We start from the raw sequence: 19714 nt of genomic DNA, 5'->3' as shown, positions 1-19714 counted from the left end.
TAGCTAATAATATACATAAAAAATTTCTCAATTCTGATTGGTTAAGAGCAGTGCAATTTATCGTAAATACCAGTATGCTCCTGATTGGCTACTGAAACAAAGAAGTGGTCTAAGAGCCAATCAAAATAAAACAATTTAAAGGCGGGAAATTTAAATTAATGTAAACAAAGTACTTACTATGGCTGGCGTAAGTTTTAAGTAAATTTTCTTTGGCGAGTTTGAAGTTCACCGTTTTAAAGATGTTTCTGGATACAAATATGAACACTGCTAAAAGTAGATACCTTGTTCTAGCGGTGTGTGTGGAAGCTATGGTAATGTGAAAAGTAATATCCGATGGATTTGAAAAATAAGAGTAGGTCGATCGATGGTTGAACTTGCCGGCTGAATTAATGTGCGTACGCTGAAGTTGAAAGTCAACAGAATTGAGACATTTTTTCATGTAAATTATAAATAATTTTTATATGGCAAGCATCACTTCCGGCAAAATGGCATGCTTTCATTGGCTCAGAAACATTTTTGCTGGTCCATTATTTTCCCATAATCGACCATTTTAATCGACCTGCACAAAAAGACATCGGTCCGGTAATTCTCCGAAAAGACCTTAAGCTCGATTATTAAGGGCTTGATAATAAACATGAAAAAATTTCTTAATTCTGTTGATTTTTAACTTCAGCGTGCGTGCATTTCAGACGGCGAATTATAAATATCGACCGGCTCGTATTTTCCAATTCCATAAGATACTTTTAAAAAACACTATAACTTCTACACATGCAGTCAAAACAAAGTCTCTACTTTAAGCAGTGTTTATATTTTTGGAGTGAAATATTTTGCAAATGCTGAACGGTAGACTCAATAGCAACTAATATCTACTTAAAACTTATCCCAATCATTGTAATTGCTTTTGTTTACAATAATTTCACTTTCCCGCCTTTGAACTGCTTCATTTTCTTTTGTTCTTATGACTATTTCTTTGTTTAACTAACCAATCAGGAGCACTTTTAGAAAGAAATTTGAACTGGTATTTTGTTGGGTTTTTTTTTATTTGGTGTTTACTAAAAATTGTACTGTTCTAAAGCAATCAGAATTGACGAAATTTTTTCATGTATAGCTATTATTACTTCTGGCAGTACTTATGAGAAATTGATGAAACGACAAAGATAAATTAAGACAAAAACCAAATCTTTACACATATCTTACATTTCGTCGTGTGTTATAGGACGATATCTTTATTCTGGAATAAGAATCAGCTCATCAGGCAAAGTTCGGTTGGTGGGAAATTATCGCAACGAATCTGCCGTGTGTTTTTCATTTTCGTACTTCATGCATCGCAGTTATTCTCTGACGTTAAATATCTACCAAGAATATTTTCAGAATGGTTACAATGTTTTACTGTGGTCGTTAAGAGGTGATCAAGGAAACAAGTGGAAAAAAGGCCAAGTCACAGTTAATTTTACCATGGGTCTATCTAGGGTACGGAACTTACACATATTTATACAACTATAAGTTAAACTTTGTCAATTTGTCTAGGCCACTTACTTTTTATTCATAGATAATTGTTGAAGCTGTTTTGGGACAGTTCCACAAACTGGTAGAAGTTGACAATTTTGCTTTTGCTCCAGGAAGCTGTGACACAATAGCAAAGGCAGCCATTCCTAGAAATGCTTTTGGTAAGTATTTGTTTTCCTAGAGTGTAAAGTGTTTTGATTCTTTACTTTTGTTGTTTTTATGTTCTTGGAAATTTCCCAAACTTTTCATTTGGTTCATAGTTCACTTACATACTGAAACAGCAAACATCAGATACAATAAATAAATCAACTGCAAACTGTCAATTGTCAATCGATGTTTTGTTTTTAATGATCTTTTTTATAGATTGTTCCATCGGTTCATTCTTTTCGTTTCAAAGTATGCAATGTGATAAATGTCCCATCTATACTTACCAACCATATGCAAAAGAAACTCGTTGTCTTGCATGTAATGATGGTAAAGGTACCATCAATGTTGGTGCAGTAAGTGAACGAAAATGTATAACAGGTAATTTTTAGCATCATTAGTAACATTTCAGTACTTAAAAATCAATATTTTATGAATATATCTAAAAATATGTATAAAAATGAAAGATTCTCCAGATTGTATAAAATGATTTTTATTGAGCTTTCGACTCATTGCTTCGAGCCTTCATCAGAATAAGGAAATGTTATTTACACTCGCTTTTAGCTTGTAGACGCTTAGAGCGTCTAATTGGATTAGCGGGTGGATTAATGTCATTGGATAGATAAAATGCGTTGCCATGGGTTTTAATGTATTGTGAATATGATCGGTGTTATTGTTATTAGAGTGTAATGTTGTAGTTTTGATGCTGTTTGTAGTTCTTTGTCCTTTTTCTTTAGTTGTGAGTATATGATGAGTGTGTCGATATGTCTGCTTATTGTGCTGTTGTCCCCACTGTACCAAGCTTCTTTAAATTCGCGTGCGTGCCTAGTCTGTGCGCGTCCGAGTATTTTAGTTTCTGTCCAGTCGAATCTGTGGTTGTTTCCGTGGGTATGTTCTGCCGGTAGTGAGTTCGAGTCTCGTCGTTTTATGGCGTTTTTGTGTTCTGTGAGTCTTGTTTCGATTTTCTTTGATGTTTGTCGTATGTAACGTTTTGAGCAGTCTTTACATGGTATCATGTATATTGCGTCAGTTTTATCATGAATTGTTGTTTTGTCTTTGTGTTGAATTGAATGTTTGTTGTAACACGATTTGAGTTTTTGTGTAGGTTTGTGGGCTACGTTAATATTAAATGGTCGAAGAAGTCTGGCAGTCATTTCTGATGTTCCGTTTTTGTATGGTGATGTGACGATTTTTACTGTTTCGTCTGGCTTCTTGTTGCTTTTGTCGGTTTGTGTTTTGTTTTGTATTTTGTTTATAGTTTTGTTTATGAAGTTTCTAGGGTAATTGTTTTTAATAAATGTGGAGTATAAGTAGTTGCGCTCTGTTTTCTTGGCTTCTTTGGTGTTAGAATGAGTGTTTATCCTGTTGAAAAGTGCTCGAATGCAGCTTATTTTGTGTTGTGTTGGGTGATCGAGTATTTGGTCAGTGTGGGTGGTTTTGCCGGTATACTTGTGTGTTTAGTGTACCGTCATCTGTTCTGGTCAGTAGGATGTCGAGGAAAGTAAGTTGTTTGTCGTGCTCTTAGTCTTTAGTGAAGGTTATGTTCTTTGTGGTATTGTTTATGGTGTGTAGGATTTGTTCAGTTTTGTCTTTCTTGACTATGGCAAAGATGTCGTCGACATATATTTTCCATTGTCTTATTTTTATACATTAAATATTCCTGGACTACCAATCTTTAAGCTTATATAAAAATATATATTTTTAGCTGTCTCGGACGTAAAAATAACTTGTTTGCGCATGTTTTGATTTGATAATATACTTATACGTCATGTTATTTAGTAAAAATTCATGTTTCTTGCACGTCTTTCCACGCTCCATTCTTTAACAATAGAAATGATGACACTGCATTTAGTTGATTTTATTTATCAATTTTATGAAGCAGTAGTTTGAAACTATTTACTCATGATTTTTTAATTATTAAATATGAGAAATATTAGCAATAATGTGAATGGTTTGAGCCCCAGAGTATCGTTACATGTTTGTACATGTAGATCGTCCAGGTTAGTAGAGTCCTAGTCCTGAGAAGGACTGTTGGTTTTGATAATACTGACCTTTCGACATCATTAGCGGTAGTCATCTTCAGAGTGAAGTTATAAAGACCGTTCACTTACATCTCATAAAATGCATTTTCAACGTTCATAATCTAATGTCGGCCTTATTGTTCACAGTAAAATTACCGTTATTTTCGCTTATTTAAGTTGTTCATCGATTTCTTTTTCATTCAGTCAAAAACTGTGATTTTGAAAAGGGATTGGGAATGACTGTATGTCCATGGCGCAACGTGGAAGGTGACGATGACTTTGATTGGAAACTTAGTACATCAAACTTAACAGATGGAGCACCAGGCTATGATGTCACAGGCTCCAGTGTTGGTAAGATGGCAGATATTTAGCTATAGCTGCGTAAGAGGCCTCAAATGTAGAACTGCTTAAAATGCGGCAGAAAAAATGAGTAAGAATTTTTTGTAGTATTTTTTCTTCAAAGATGACTAATCGGATTTTAAAGACTTTTCATCAACAAATAAATTTGACTTTTGTTAAATTTAAGGCTGTCAATATTTTGTTGTATCCAATTTATTAAAGTTAAAATTAGATGAAGTTATTTTCGACTCGATAAAAGACCAAAATAAGCTCGTTGTCTTACATTATGGTTTGGAAAATTTCATGTATTTTGTTTGTTGAACATATCAAATTATGATAAATTTATACAGGAAATATTTTGACATATTGCTGAAACAACAAAGATACAGGACGTCACGTTACTAACTTTTATGCCTAAGTCATTTTTACGAATTTTGAGAAAAAGAGAAAAGAATTAATATAACTTTAAAAAAATTCAAACTTCTTAATTGAACATCATATAATGAACATTTATTGACTCGTTTTGATTGGTCAATTGACTTTGGCAATATATACGTACAGAACACACCAGTGGGCAAAATGGTGGTTTTAAGTAAAAATCGCAAAATTGAAAAAATATCACTTCAGAAAAAAGTTAGTAACCTCACGATAAGTCTCTTTATGAGCGTTATTTGTAATTACATGATCAAGCAATCTTGCATTGGCATCAATCCTGCTATAATTGAGGGGGACTATATTCATATATTCTTTTATGCTTGGCTAATTGCTTTTGAAAGGGAAATTGTTTTGAAAAGAAATTAGCCAGGCATAGCAGAATATATGAATATGGTCCCCCCCCTCGATTAATACAGGATTGATGCCCATGCTTGGATAAATGATTCGTGAACTATTACTTCATGTGTTGTAAGACAATATCTTTATTCTTTATATATATAGTCTACATATATCTTACATTTCTTCATGTGTTGTAGGACAATATCTTTATTCTTTATATATATAGTCTACATATATCTTACATTTCTTCATGTGTTGTAAGACAATATCTTTATTCTTTATATATATAGTCTACATATATCTTACATTTCTTCATGTGTTGTAAGACAATATCTTTATTCTTTATATTTATAGTCTACATATATCTTACATTTCTTCATGTGTTGTAGGACGATATCTTTATTCTTTATATATATAGTCTACATATTTCTTACATTTCTTTATGTGTTGTAGGACAATATCTTTATTCTTTATATATGTAGTCTACATATATCTTACATTTCTTCATGTGTTGTAGGACAATATATTTATTCTGAATCAAGACACGATACAGAAGAGAAAGTTTGGTTGGTGGGAAATCATCGCAACGACTCTCTCGTGTGTTTTTCATTTTCGTATTATAATTTTTTATATAATAACAAACTAAATATTTACCAAGAATATTTGCACAATGGATACAATCTTTTACTGTGATCATTAAGTGATGATCAAGGAACTAAGTGGAAAAAAGGCCAAGTCACAGTTAATTTTACCAGAGGTCTATCTAGGGTTGGTATATATTTATAAAACTTTCTGAAACTTTGTAAATTTGTCCATGCCACTTACTTTTTATTCTTAGTTAATCGTTGAGGCTGTTGTGGGGCCATTTAGTCAAATTGTAGCTATCGATAATCTTGCTTTTGCTCCAGGAAGCTGTGACACATTACCAAAGGTGGCCGTACCCAGTAATACTTTTGGTAAGTATTTGTTTTATAAGAATGTGAAGTTTTTTGATTGGGCACTTTTGTTGTTTTTATGTTCATGTTTATGTTCATATTTTCTAACTTTTTATTTTGTTCATAGTTAACTTACATAATGTGACAGGAAACATTGAATACAATAAATAAATCAACTGTCAATTGTCAATTCTCAATCAATGTTTTGTTTTCAATAATCTTTTTTATAGATTGTTCCATTGGTTCATTCTTTTCGTTTGAAAGTAAGGATTGTGAAAAATGTCCCATATATACTTACCAACCATATGCAAAACAAACTCGTTGTCTTCCCTGTAATGATGGTAAAGGTACCATAAATGTTGGTGCAGTAAGTGAAAAAGAATGTATAAAAGGTAATTTTATCATCATTAGTAACATTTCAGTATTGAAAAATTAATGTATTATGAATATATTTTTATTTTTATCTTTTCCTTAATTTTTCTATTAAAAGGAATAATCTCCAACGTAAAAAGTTGTACTTCCTTGTTTGCACGACTACATTTGATAATATTCTGATATATCATATGCTTATATATTAAAAATCCGTATTTTTTACACGTCTTTCCACGTTCTATTCTGTGACGATAGAAATGAAGACATTGTTTGTTGTTAATTTTGTTTATGAATTTTATAAAGCAGTAGTTTGAAACTATTTACTCATGATTTTTAAATTATTGAACATGAGAATTATTTGCGTTCACTTGAACCATTCATGACATATTATGTATAACATAACATGTCCAGGAAATACTTTAGACAAATTGCTGAAGCAACAAAGATGAACTAAAGACCATATGTCATATACTCCAACATATATCGCTCTTAAATTTCATCGTTAATGTTGTATTTAGGTTAGAAAGTTGATAAACCAGACGTTTATACATTTTACTTCAAAATACTCGTAAAAGTTTCAAAGACTGTCCACTTATATGTTTGTAAAAGATGATCGTCCAGGTTAATAAAGTCCTGAGAAGGACTGTTTTTGATGTTTTTGACTGAAGTTTCGACAACCTTAGCGGTAGTCATCTTCAGAGTCAAATGAGGAGTAAACGTCAGGTTGGCCGTATTTCTTGTCTGGTTCTTACGGCTAACCTGACGTTTACTCCTCATTTGACTCTCTGTCAACAACATCAAAACAGCTCGACTCTACGAAATTTCAAACCATTTACTGTCCACTTACATTCAACAAAAAGCATTTTTAAACTTCATAATCTCATTTCGCCGTTTATAGTAAAATTACCGTTTTTATGGCTTTTTGTAAGTTGTCTTTTGTAAGTTGTAATTTCTTTTTCATTCAGTCGAAAGCTGTGATTTTGAAAAGGGACTGGGAACCATTGTATGTCCATGGCACAACGTGGAAGGCGAAGATGACTTTGACTGGAAACTTAGTACATCAAACTTAACATATTGGTTACCACGCTCTGATGTCACAGGCTCCAGTATTGGTAGGTTGACAGTTATTGACAGTAAAGAGGCGTTAAATGTAGAATTGCTTAAATTGCAAAAGACGAAATCATAGACACATCGCATTTTAAAGACTGGTTATCAATAAATAAATATCTTGTTTATCGAATTTCATGTAATGAATATTTTGCTGGGTCTTAAGTAGATATTTTATTAAATTCAAACTCAGATGTAGTTATTTTTAGCTGGTGGTTTTACTATGTGTTTAACATTATGGTCTTTTGAAAAGTTTCGTATATTTTGTTGACTGAATTTAACAAATCATGATAAATTTATCCAGGAAATGGGTGAAAGAAATTGATGAAACAATAAGATGAACTAAAACTTAAACCAAACACCAAAAACCTCTTTTTGAACGTTATTGTAATGGCTGATAGACTTGGATAAACGATTTATCTAAAAATACGCGTTCTTTATGGCTGTAGTCTACATATATCTTATAACTACATTTCCCAATGCGTTGTAGGACGAGATCTTTATATATAAAGTCTACAATATCTTACATTTCCTCATTTGTTGTAGGACGATATCTTTATTCTTTATATATATATATAGTCTACATGTATCTTACATTTCTTCATGTGTTTTAGGACGATATCTTTATTCTCAAACAACATACAGTTTACCAGGCAAAGCTCGTTTGGTTGGAAATTATCACAACGACTCTCTCGTGTGTTTCTCATTTTCGTATTTCATGCATCCAAGTCATTATGGGACATTGAATATCTACCAAGAATATTTTGAAAATGGATACAATGTTTTACTGTGGTCATTAAGTGATATTCAAGGATATAAGTGGAAAAAAGGCCAAGTTACAGTTGATTTTACCATGGGTCTATCTAGGGTACGTAACATTGACGTATTTATACGACTTAGATAAACTTTGTCTATTTATCCAAGGAACTTACTTGTCGACTCATAGATACTCTGATAAGAGTATTTGTTAGTCATTCTTTCATTCTGTGCATGCTTTTGTGTCTCCAACCTCCTTTGCGCACATGAAAACTGGTTAGACATTTTTTAGAATAGCGACTCTCAAAGAGTTCTCAATAACCGGTGGAACTGGTTTTCAGTATGACACTAAAATTTAACTAAAAAGTTAGTATAGGCTGTTTGCATGTTACATTACGGTCGCCATGCTGTTGGTGAAAATCAAATACAATTAAATATTTTATCAATGCTATTGTGGGCACCAGACATCGTGGCCGAGCCACATTGTTTGATAACTTCGTCAGTGTACGTTGGTTGCAATCCAAGAATAAATTTGTTTCATTTTCTCATAATGCGAAGTTTCTACGCACAATCATCTGGTTTCTGCGTCATGTTTTGCAGTAATTATTACGAAAGAAGTTATTATTTAAGAAATCGAGAACATTTTCCTTTTTTATAGTTATAGAAACACGCGGTAAAGTTTGGGAGAAACGAGAAATTGCGTGGTAAGTACGAGGCGAGCTAGTGTTTTCAAGCAATTTCCAGTTTCTCCCAAATGTAAGAATATTGTTTGAATACTGCTTTTTAGCAGTTGTCCACACTATACGCTGCTTGAAATTTTGAGTTGATTAGTTTATAAAACCAACATCTTTCTTGTGGATTAGCTAAGATTTCGTAAAATCTTCGTGTGTCCGCGAGTCATCTCATTGTTTGATTATTTATAGTTAATTGTTGAAGCTGTTTTGGGACCATCCCGCAAGTTTGTACCTCTCGACAATCTTGCTTTTGCTCCAGAGCGTTGTGACACAATACCAAAGGTGGCCATTCCTGGTTATGTTTTTGGTAAGTATTTGTTTTGTAGGAGTGCGAAATGTTTTGATTGGTCGCTCTTGTTGTTTTTATGTTCATAGAATTTTTCTAACTTTTTATTTGGTTCATAGTTAACTTACATAATAAGACAGGAAACATTGAATACAATAAATAAATCAACTGCAGACTGTCAATTGTCAATGAACGTTTTATTTTCAATAACTTCTTTATAGATTGTTCTATTGGTTCATTCTTTTCGTTTGAAAGTAAGAAATGTGAAAAATGTCCCATCTCTACATATCAACCATACCCGAAACAAACTCGTTGTCTTGCGTGTAATGATGGTACAGTAAGTGAACAAGAATGTATAAAAGGTAATTTTTGACATTGTGAGTTAACATGTTTGTGGATGTAGATCGTCTAGGTTGGTAGAATCCTGAGAAGGACTGTTTTTGTTGGTGTAGAGTCTACACTGTAGACTGACATTTCGACAACCTTAGCGTTAGTCATCTTCAGAGTCAAGTGAGGAGTCATTCTTCAGAGTCATCGTATATTAAAGACAATCCACTTTTATTCCATAAAAAGCATTTTTAACATTGTATCCTCAAACAGTTAATTTTTTTTTTCTCTTGGACATGTTTCTTCACGTCACTATACTTATTTTTGGCCAATATAAATACTCTTTCTTTTTTTCATTGTTAAACATGTTTTCTCACCTCACTATACTCATTACTGGCGAATATAAGCACTCTTTCGCCTTTTTCAATATTTCTCGTCTCCCTACACACCAATTGAAGAGGCTCAACTATTGTTGTCGCAGTGTTTTTCGACACATTCACTCGTTTCTAATACAATAGTCCAGTTTACTACACAATTACCATTCCCCCAAAGTAGGCTTATGGATTTTTTTCAAATCATGAATTACCGCAAAAAGCTATCTTTCTCAGTTTGTGCATTTTGCAAATTCGTTGCATTGCCTGTCGCAATGGTACAGTTACAGCAAAAACTGTCATAAATGTATCAAAGGTCATAAATGTTTTGATAATTACATCTTGTATATGTACACCATCAACATAATGATTCGTCAATTTGCAATTTTAGAATATCCATGCATTTTTGTAGACTGCGATCCAGGATACATGTACAGTTTCAACCAATCAGATTGTATTCCTTGTCCTAAAAACACGTATCAACCAATGAAAGGACAGTTTCAATGTAATCAATGTCCGCATGGTACAATTACGTATACCGATGATCCTCACGTTAATATAACCGACTGCAAAGAAGGTACCTTTAATGTGTCAATAATCCCCATTCAAACAAACCCCTCGTATATAATAAACGTCCCTCTTCAAGAAAAGGTTTTTAGTTAACCACCCACCCACCCACCCTCCTTTGTCATTATGATATCATGAATAGAGTTGGTTACCTCACAATAAAAGGAATAATCAATGATTTCCTTGTGTTGATTGGATGATTCTTGCCTGTAACAAGAACAGGTCGATAATAAAAATAATCTTTTTCTGGCGTAGTCAAATGCTGGCTATTTCCTCGTTACTTGAAAGAACTAGGCTGAATGAGTTTATAAGCAGATAGCAAATGCTCGTAGGAATATAAAAATCTTCAGTTTGTACATTTTAATCAAATTATTTAATTGAAAGACTTTTTCACATCGATATTCTATTCTTTCCAGGTCATTCACACCGATCTAATGGAAAACGTCTGAAGATTGTGATTCCCTGTATAATAGCGGCAATTTTGTTGCTGCTTTGTGTTCTCTTGCTGTGTTATCGTCTTAGATGTTGGATGAAGAAAAACAAAAAACTGGTGAGCAAAAAGTCAGCAAAAACAGTGGATATTTGCTGTTGAAGCAGTAAATGTCTTTAATGATCATTTGGAAGTTTTCATTGCATGCAGAGGCGTAACTAGAACGTTAAATGGGGGGTGTATATTCATATATTCAGTTGTGCCCTACTGATTTCTTTTGAAATTCAAATTACTTTCAAAAGAAATCAGTAGGGCACAACGGAATATATGAATATGCACCCCCTCCCCCCCTCCCCACCAACACCAATTAACGTTCTAGTTACGCCACTGATTGCATGCAAAGCAATCTTACTGAAACTTTAACTTACTATTTAAGAAAACGTCTGGTCAAGCAATAGACCAACGAAAGCTACCTTTTGTCTTCCACAAAGGCTAATATTTTTTGATTTTTTTTTTCAAGCGTCTGAAACCAAATGACGACATTTGCGATCAAAACTCCGGCGAAGAAACCATTATACTTCCGCCTCTCACTTGATTCTGAATCTCCTGTAAGAAGAATCGAGATTGGAAACTGAAAATCACATTTAGCATGATCTCATAAAAATCTAAAGGCTAATTTCCATGCAGCTACATTTTACGTTATAGCGCATAAAAGCTCGCACTCTTATTGAATGACGCATGCGCCACTGTGTGAAGTTCAAAAGGTCAGTAGCACTTGTGTGTTCTCGAGCAGCTCTAGAGCAACCGAGAGCAACGCGACAAAGTTGAATTCATTCTACTTTTAAGTGCGTTGTTTTGCTCTCAAACTCCAGCCTTCAAGATCACTGCAATAAAGCGGTGATTTTCTCATTCAAAATCACTGTTTTCATAGGAATCTTATTCCAATTCTATTCCTCTTTCTTCAACGAAGTAAATAGATAGAAATTACGGTGTTTTTTAAGTATTGGAGAAGTAACTATCTTTCGTTGACAGCAGCCATGTTTCTTTTCTTAACAAACAGCGCACCAATGCAATTTCCACCACGTGGAAAAGCATTTACAATTGAGAGCAACATATGCCTGAGCATTTTCCTCAGTGCGTAAAATGCAGCTGTGTGAAAATTAGCCTTAAAGCTTAAAGCTTTGCTATATCCGGACGACCGAAACGACCTTTGTGAAATACAAGCGACCTTTTTATGGCCAAAACGATTTGAAGAAGTAAATAACTAGCCAAAAGACTTTGTCTTTGATAAACAGCAGCTGCATGCCATTTCTAAATGTTTCTTGAAAAAATTAATTAAACAGTCTCTCGGCAGCGCTACTACGAATATATGAGAATTACATAGCTTGAGTCATCCCGGTCGTTTTGAAAAACCAGTTCTGTGCTAATCGCGTGCTTTACCCTTACACAACAGCTCTAGAGACTTAGGCCCTGTTTACATGAGATCGGAACGAAGTCAAACCGGTCCCAGCTCGTGTCGGTTATCGTATAATTTATAGAAGATGTTTACATGGGAGATGTACAAAAATAACTCAGAGCTTTCTGAAGTCGTACAGTCTGGTGAACCGATCCAACTGAGTTCAGAACTGTATGAATTCAAGCCAGCATCAATGTAAACTTAAATTAACGTTCAGACTGGTCAGACTGAAATTGTAAAAATGCATGCGCGCCAAAGCAAATTACAAAACAAAATGTTGAGCAAGTGTAAAACTAGCCTGCAAATGAGGCATTACGCAAATAAATATTTCGTGCCGGTCCCATGTAAACATGCAACAAATTCTGATTTTCATTCCGGTTTCACTTCGTTCCGGTCTCATGTAAACAGGGCCTTAGTAAATGTCGTTAGCCTAGTTTTCACTAACGACATTAGCACGAACAAGAAAAGTATATTCTCCGGAGATTGGAGTAAACAAAAGAAAAGGGACGTTCTTTTAAATTTGCTTTCGTTCTTTACAATTAAGTTGCTTTTTCTGCTTATCTTGATGTCGATGATTGTGTCAGATGCTCCATTGCACATTTTTTTTGTGTTTCCTTTTGTCTTTGCTTATTTAAGAGAAAACAAAGCTTTAGTAAATCCCCCTTCGTTTACTTATAGAAGGTTATTTTAAAGTCTTAGCTGCATACAAAGTATGAATACCATGTCGATGCTGTTTTTATCCACAACATGTTTCTTTAGCACAAGTTCAATTAATCATCGCTCATCAAAGACAGACGATATGTCCATAAATGAGCAAAGAAGAAAAGCATTCAATTCATATACTTTGTTTTTTTAAGACGCAATATGATGCTAGCTTGTAAGACTGTTTCCTTTCTTTAGGTAAGATAATATAGATATCTGATGTCTCGTTTTATGAATATCCAGTTCACTCAAATCAAATCAATGGTTTTTCACTAAAAAAAAACGAACATTGACTTTGGCGAAAGATTTATTTGTGTCTCAATTATGGTCGATGTAACACTAGAACAAGAGGACTTTTGTGTTGGTAAACTTTCCCTCGAAGTAGTGTGGTTTCAATCGACTTGTCTAAGATACGTTTTATTTGTTCATTATTTTGACATTCCCTGTTTGACAGATTCTACGTTTACTCCGTCAGGATCATTTCATTTTCCACGTTTTAACTTCCCTAATCGGCTAACCCAATCTGTTTACGGATATTCCTTATTTTAGAAATAGAATTTTTGGTTTCATGATCCTGACGGTATATGATCACAGTTTGACAGAATTTTTGAAAACACTTGCATGGAGGTTATCACTGTCCATCAATGAAATGCTTTATTTTGTTCATTTCCTTGTAGAATCCACTGGAGAATTTTGTGGCTTGATTGAATATTGAAAGAAATTATTGATAGAAAGAAGTGAGAAAGAATATAGGAGCCTTGATAATGATGATGATCAGGCATATATTGAAAGATACAATCACCGGGTTAGAATGTATTTAAAGTTATCTTCATAGAAATGATTTACCTCAGAATTAACGTTTTTCTTACTCGACATCATGATTATCCAATACTTTATTTAATACCACTGTCACAACTGACGTAAATTTACCTTCGTGAGAAACTACGTCATATTTCTCAGTCATTTCTTCACTAGTCATTAGTCCTCTCACATGCACATTTTAGCATGACATGTGTTTGGTTTAAAATAACGGTGAGCGATGTACCAGACTAATTTCCTGTCATTGCATTAAAGGAAATGATCGTCACATGACAGTCTGTTTATTGAGGTCATGCAATGTAAGCAACGACTACGAATAAACCATCAGAATGAACACAATTATCATTGTATCAAAATTTTACCAAAAATAATTAAAATTTTTGCAAAAATAAGTGTTATCGTAAAGGATTCCACTACACACAAACATCATTTCCAAAGCGGTTTCCTTGCACCAATATTATTTTGAAATGCTAATACTGAAATGTTTTATCATTTAAAGTTTCTTTGTTTCGGGCTTTCAGAGCGCAATTTTTATTCATTATTAATGAAGGTAATTGTAAACGCGCAATCACGCAATATTTTTTCTGGATAGAAATCAGTTCTGACTTTTATGTGAGGACAAAATAGCATCTTGCGTATATTGAGTTCAAACAAAACATCGACTAATCATGATGGCAAAAATAACATCAGACAAGCTAACCCTGCTTTTTGTTATGCAAAATCGAAAAATTGCTGTAAAAAGCTGAGAGGACCTATTCAATTTATTTTACGAGAGCAAGCGGTTCAAACTTGTTTTGAATGAGAAAACAGAACTGTATAAATGCAATAATCGAGTTTGGTTAATTCAGGTTGATTAGTGTACAAACTTTGTTGTCAGTACTGTCTGCCCTGTCATTGTTTTTACATCACTGTGCAAATATGTCACAAATAATTTTTTGTCTTTATGAAATTCTGTTCTTTTAAATTCTTTTATACAACGTTAACGCTTTGTATCCTCTTAAAGAAAGCCCATCCAGTCGGCGTGTTTTTATGATGTTCTTGCTTGAATTCATTAAAAGATTAATTTTCCCGCCTGGAAAATCTATCGTCACGGTAATAATTTATATTTCAACTAAATATTCTTTTTCATGTTTTAGTTGTTGTATTATACATCCTGTGTTTTACAGATTCCGCATTATACTCTTTAAGGATTGTTCAAATTTCAATGTTTGAATTTTCCTCCCCTCCACACCTTTTACGGATTTCCAAAAATAGCATTTCCGTTTCATGACCACAGCACAGTTGCAGAAGGACTTTTGAAAACAGTTGGTGGTTAACGCTCTCCAGCAATGAAATGCTTCATTTTGGTTTAACACCTTAGAGAATTCGCGTGGAAACTTTGAGCGGATTGAATTTTATAATAATATCGATAGAAAGAAGTGAGGAAGAATAAAGGAACCTTGATGATGATGACGAGGATAAGCTATATATGGAAAGATACGACCACCAGGTTAGAATGTTTACTTAAATTTAACTGTATGGGAAAGAACACTTTATCTCAGAATTGACGTTTTTTTACTCGACATCATGATTATTCAATACTTTATATAATCCGATTGTTGTGCATTATGTTTGCTATAATTAGATGATGTTTTGAAAATTTTACATGGTTTACATAAAGCTACGTTTTACACCACACTCTGCATACGTTCACAAAATCCCCGACAGTTGCATGGAAGTCAAAATTAATCCTTTTGGATTAACAAAGTTAATGTTGTTCGAAATGTAATTTATTATTGTACAACTAGTGTGCAAAGATTTTGCAAGGCTCATTGTTTCAACTTTCCTGCTTTATTTTATTTTACTGATGCCAGTATAAATTTTATAGATATTGTGCGTTCATATAAATTAACTTATTTCTTTGTAATTCAAATCACATGCGTTATATTGATGCCTTCAAACATTGCTTGAGGAAGTTTATGATGAAAGGCAAATCAAACTGTGTGCATCAGCCATAAGAAATTGACATTAAACTGCAGCACTAAAATATTTTGACTTTGATTTTCTGGTGCATTTTCTCGCAATATTATTATATACTTGATTTTAATCAAATCTGCAGGTGGTTTGATTATTTCAAAGTAAACAGTAAATTTTCGATGAGCCATTGATATTGGTATTTACTATACTATGTTTTCTCTGCTATCTTATAGAAATTTGTGTCTAAAATTTTAGCACATTTGTACGTAACATATAGTTGCACGAAAGTTACAATTTTAATTGGACAACTATGCGCTAAATGAAGTCTCTGAAAATCAACTTCACAAATTAAAATTCAAGATTTGAAAATTTTCTTTACTTATAGAACCCAGTGTAGCTGTTTAACCTTTAAGGATTTTTGGCCCATCCCCGTCGTTTTCTGTAATACAAAAGAAACTAGCACTAAAAGGTATTTTGACGTCATCCAAGGTAGTCGGTATTAGGGCATGTTTAGCATATATTAAACATAACAGTGATTTGAATGCTACTGAATACAAGACTCGTGTAACACGAGTACCTTCGATGACGTTAGAAATTTAGCTAGTTTCAGCCTCTTCATTATCACGGACATGGTTCAAAAGATTATACGATTTTAGAGAATTTAACGCTTTACAAAAATGAAATGACTTGACCAAATTGAAATATTTTTTTCTCAAAGAGGCTTAATAACATACACAGATTTGATATTGCTGAAGAATTTTTGGTGGAAGGGCACTTTAACACGTCTCATATTTTACTTCATATAAAATTGTTAATCGACACAAATAACATTTTTACTTCGCACGATATTGGTCGGCAAAACAAGTTTATTTACTTTCTGCGTTTGATTAAAATCACCAGCAGATTATTGTAAGTCTGTATGAGTCAACAGAGTAATGTATAAGTAATTCATATAATACTTGATCGGACTATATACAAGACAGTACAACATAGTAACTACTAACTACAAGTTGCTAGAACACTTCGCTGGAAAGAGTTAGAATTGATATTTGTCATTGTCAATAAACAATATCTTTTATTTAATAATTTTTTATGAAGGTTTGTAATCTTTTAATTGTTTGTACAATAGATAAATCGATCTCATGTTTAGTTCCGCTTGAATAGATGACAAGGAATATCGTACAACCATACAAGTCAATTTTTGGGCCGTAATGTTTTTAGTTGATATTTCTCAAAATAACAATATTTTCTTTGGATTAGGCCACCACCTTTGCTGATTGCAAAAAACTTTTGCTTTATCTTTGTACGCGGATAGAAACTTCGCAGTTAAAACATTGACATAAAGCCAATGTATTACATTCCTACAATGATATGTATGTGCGCTTGGATTCATTGTCATTCTTTGATTGATCTTATTACACACAGTACAATTATACCAAAAATCTTTCATCAGAAAGTGCAATTGAGCTAGCATAATTACTTAATGATAAAATACTTACTTTAATTAACTTTAACACACAAAATTTAGTTTTCCCTCACTCTCATTCTGAGAGTGAGTCAATCGATAGAATGAAATAAAAAATTGTTAGCAAAAAAAGCTGCGATATTTTTCCGACAAAGAGGCGAACGCACAAAACGATATTTTTCATCATCGTTTGTATTTCCGACTATCCCCGAGAATAATTATCTCGGGTATGGTGTATGGTTTCATGTGGATACTTTTTCGATAGTACAATGTAAGCTGCGTACGAACAAAAACCTTTCAGGCGGAAAATGACTTTTTACGTGGCCATATTAATGTATGCCAACTTTAGTAATGGATATTTGAGCTGATTTTATCATTTTTCTGCTTGAATATTCGAATTTTTTCAAAATTCATTAAAACATTAAAACTCGTTCTGGGATGAAAAAAAATGCATACAATATATTAATGCAGGTTTGTAACGCACGGATTTGTTGAAGCGAATGCTGTGGCTGGTGCAAGAAGAAATTGAACGATATCTAAACTTAAAATCGCATATATAAAAGAATCAAAACCTTTATAACTATAGGCATAGAAGCTGTTCAAAAAATGATGATGATTGAAACATATTTTTCTTATTTTCTATTTCAGCAGCTCACTTACAATGATAGATTTGACATTTTTCCTGTTAGTCAGTACTACGTTATCACAAGGTATGAAATCTTAAATAAATCTTTACCTTCTCGCATTGAAAGTATTTTTTTGATGATATCAGCAAAAATTGTATGTATTTTATAATAACATAAAAAAGTCAATGTATTTATTTGATCCAAGGTAAGAATAGCTTTTGCAAACTAAGCTTTTAATATTTTGCACTTTTTAAATAAAGATTCTATTCTCTTTCTAAACCAGCTCCTTTTTCTAATAAATTTCATGCGACGTATGTATGACAGAAAATTAATCTTACGTAGTAAGAACTGGGAACAGAGAATTTTGGTCGCCTAGTGATTATCGTATGAATGTGAAAACACAATTAAGTTGTAGCTAAGGTTTACACTAATTTTGGCTTACATAGCCAGTGAAAGGCTGTCTTACAAAACAGAATGAAACAAAAAGTCTTTTTTCAATGTTGTCTTTAAAAAAAAAATTGCTTAATTCCTCGCATTTTTACTTACAGCGAGTGTTGACTCTAAAGTCTGTGACTTTGAACATGGCCTGGGTACGAATTTATGTCCATGGTACAATGTTGAGGGAGTTGATGATGGGAACTGGATTCTCAGCAATTACCTAACGTTAAGTAAGTTCTGAAACACGAGAGCTTTTTGTTTGTGTGCAAGGAGACAAAATATCGAGTTTCAAGAAAAGAAAGTGATTTGATCTTTTGAAACACTAAGCTAGTTTTTGTAAATGGAGATCAGAATAGCTTGGTAAGGCGAGTAAGATGATAAATATTGGTTGTTACTTAATGTAATTACGCTTGTAAATTGTGAGGTGCAGACGATACTAAGCCCAATTCGAATGTGGATGACTTGGAGTTTAGGTTTGTAAAGCAACGTGGAGGGCAATAACGACTTTGACTAAACACTTAGTTCACTATATAGAAGATCACGTTATAACGACGAAGGCTTCAGTTTTGGTATGATGTCATTGATTTATATAGTGGAGAGGCTTTATTTGATGAAATAGATGGAGATCGTTTAGTGAGATTTTGTTTTCAAAAAATGACTACTCTGATTTTGAACTGAGCTGAAATTCCTTTTGAATTTAGTTGAGGACATGTCACACGAGCAAGCTGCAGGCAGTCAGCGCTCAGATAAGGCTTCCTTTTAATTTCTTTAAGAATATTATTGTTTGTTTTGTTTTTCTGTATTGTTTTTAAGTTCTTTATAGCAAGTGCTTTATACGCATGGCAACAATTAGAGGGAAATTGGTAGTTGTGCCATTGAATGAGTCAGAGAAAGTCGCAAGATTTTTATCCATGAATGATGTAAAATCGGTGGGACAAAGCAGTAACTGCTATTTCCTTTCATCACGACAATGTTCTTGTCATCAAATCTCTTCTTCAACTTAGCATTAACGTTTTTCATGATCTCGTACAGGATCAATATTTATGGAAATAAATATCGATCCAGTAGCATAAGAGCTTCTTGAATACTAACAAGTTGTAGATTCTCGGGAATATCAACATAATTGGCCATTTTTCAGTCTCATTTGAGAACACTTAAAACTTCTCTCTTACGATACAGGCTTTTAACTTCTTATTGATCAAAGCAATAGGACTTTGGTCATACTAATCGCAAACATATCTGAAGAAAATTTAGGTGTCGTAGGGATATATACTTAATTATCATGATGTATCGAAAAAAACGACGATTGATACAACATCTTTAGCCAGAGCACTAAAAGTAGCTAGCGGCATAACGCCGAAGTTTGCTTCAACGTAATAAAATTATCTACTGCCATATGCAAAATCCAAAAGCTAGTATCTTTAAGGAAACAAATTTTTTTTAATTTTTTTATGTTCAAAAGCTCTGACTGGTTAAAGCTCCAAACAAACAACAACTATCGAAACTTGAAACTTTTAATTTTCTTTCCACCCTTGACAAACTGTCACATTTTCACCGACATGAGAATTACAGGTCCCTCGATG

The 19714-nt window shown here is 33.3% G+C and overlaps 1 protein-coding gene and 1 long non-coding RNA gene across 2 annotated transcripts in view; both read left to right on the top strand.

Moving 5' to 3' along the window:
* LOC124448550 overlaps nucleotides 1–19714 on the top strand; it is a 325208-nt gene that overhangs the window by 241001 nt on the left and 64493 nt on the right. The window lies entirely within an intron of this gene.
* On the top strand, nucleotides 14938–18351 carry LOC124448557. Its single transcript, XR_006949138.1, has 3 exons — nucleotides 14938–15135; nucleotides 17716–17777; nucleotides 18242–18351. It is a non-coding gene; the product is annotated as an uncharacterized LOC124448557 (long non-coding RNA).

This window comes from Xenia sp. Carnegie-2017, unplaced genomic scaffold, assembly GCF_021976095.1.
Source record: "Xenia sp. Carnegie-2017 unplaced genomic scaffold, XeniaSp_v1 HiC_scaffold_23, whole genome shotgun sequence".
Taxonomy (NCBI): domain Eukaryota; kingdom Metazoa; phylum Cnidaria; class Anthozoa; order Malacalcyonacea; family Xeniidae; genus Xenia; species Xenia sp. Carnegie-2017.
The sequence above is the reverse complement of the archived record's forward strand: the minus strand, read 5'-3'. Positions and strand labels throughout refer to the sequence as shown.